The sequence below is a fragment of the Arachis stenosperma genome, chromosome 4 (assembly GCF_014773155.1).
Source record: "Arachis stenosperma cultivar V10309 chromosome 4, arast.V10309.gnm1.PFL2, whole genome shotgun sequence".
Taxonomy (NCBI): domain Eukaryota; kingdom Viridiplantae; phylum Streptophyta; class Magnoliopsida; order Fabales; family Fabaceae; genus Arachis; species Arachis stenosperma.
In genome coordinates this window covers 114,888,357-114,889,537 of record NC_080380.1, presented here as the reverse complement: position 1 = coordinate 114,889,537, position 1,181 = coordinate 114,888,357, and positions in this window count along the sequence as shown.

The following is a 1,181-nucleotide window of genomic DNA, read 5'->3' as shown; positions in this document are numbered from 1 at the left end:
GTGACCATAGCTTGCTTCATACCAACAATCTCTGTGGGATCGACCCTTACTCACGTAAGGTTTATTACTTGGACGACCCAGTACACTTGCTGGTTAGTTGAACGGAGTTGTGGATTCAACCAGTGCCATAATAGAAGCCTTCATCTCAAAATAGTTAGAACATTGAGCACAATTTCATCCACCAGTATTGTGCACCAAATCTTTGGGGCCATTACTAGGGATTATTTGAGTTGTGAAAAGTAGTGATCACAATTTCGTGCACCAAGTATTTCACTAATTTAAATTAAAAACTTTTTGAAAAACTTGTCTGAAGAAATATTATTTTGGAACATGGTTTAGAGCTTGAATACACAAAACCAATGAGATTTTGAGCCTACTTGATTGGTTGCATTTTACCAACCAATATTTTATTTTTGGTGTGTGTTTTTCTCCCTAAAATTGTGATCTTTGTCTTGCTTATTTCTATATTTCCATTATTTGATGTATGCATGCACTTATATGATTGAGGCCTTGTTTCACTAAGCTTACATACCCATATGGCCTTACCTTTCATTATCCCTTGCAAACCAATGTTGAGCCATTTTACCCCTTTGTTCTTTACTTTAGCACATCATTAACTCTAAGCAGAAAACAATAATGTCCTTAATTTGAATCCTTGATTAGCTTAGACTAATGAAAGCGCTCATAAATTAAGTGTGGGGAAAGTGGGTTTGGAAATGTTTGTTTTGAGAATTGAGTATGTTAGACTGTGTGAAAATGTGAAAAATGTTAAGAACATGTTTATGCATTCAATACCTTAATCATATGCATTGAAAAAAATTATTAAGAAAAAAAAAGTGAAAAAGAAAAGAAAAAGGAACAGAAAAATAAAAAGGGGACAAAATGCCCCAAAGTGAATGGTGAAATCAATGCATATGAGTTGTACTTAAATTTAGGATGCATGAATATGTGGTAAACATAGTTAATGGACAGTTAGATCTTGTATTGTGATTATATGTATTGTCTTAAGTTAGGTGGGAAAAGTTTATGTTAATTAAGGATTCAGATTTTAGTCCACTTGGCCAAATACAATCCTACCTTGACCCTAACCCCATTACAACCCCTAAAAGACCTCTTAATTTGTGTATTGGTACATTAAATTTTTGTTGATTGTTAGATGAAGAGCAAGCTATAGAAAGCAA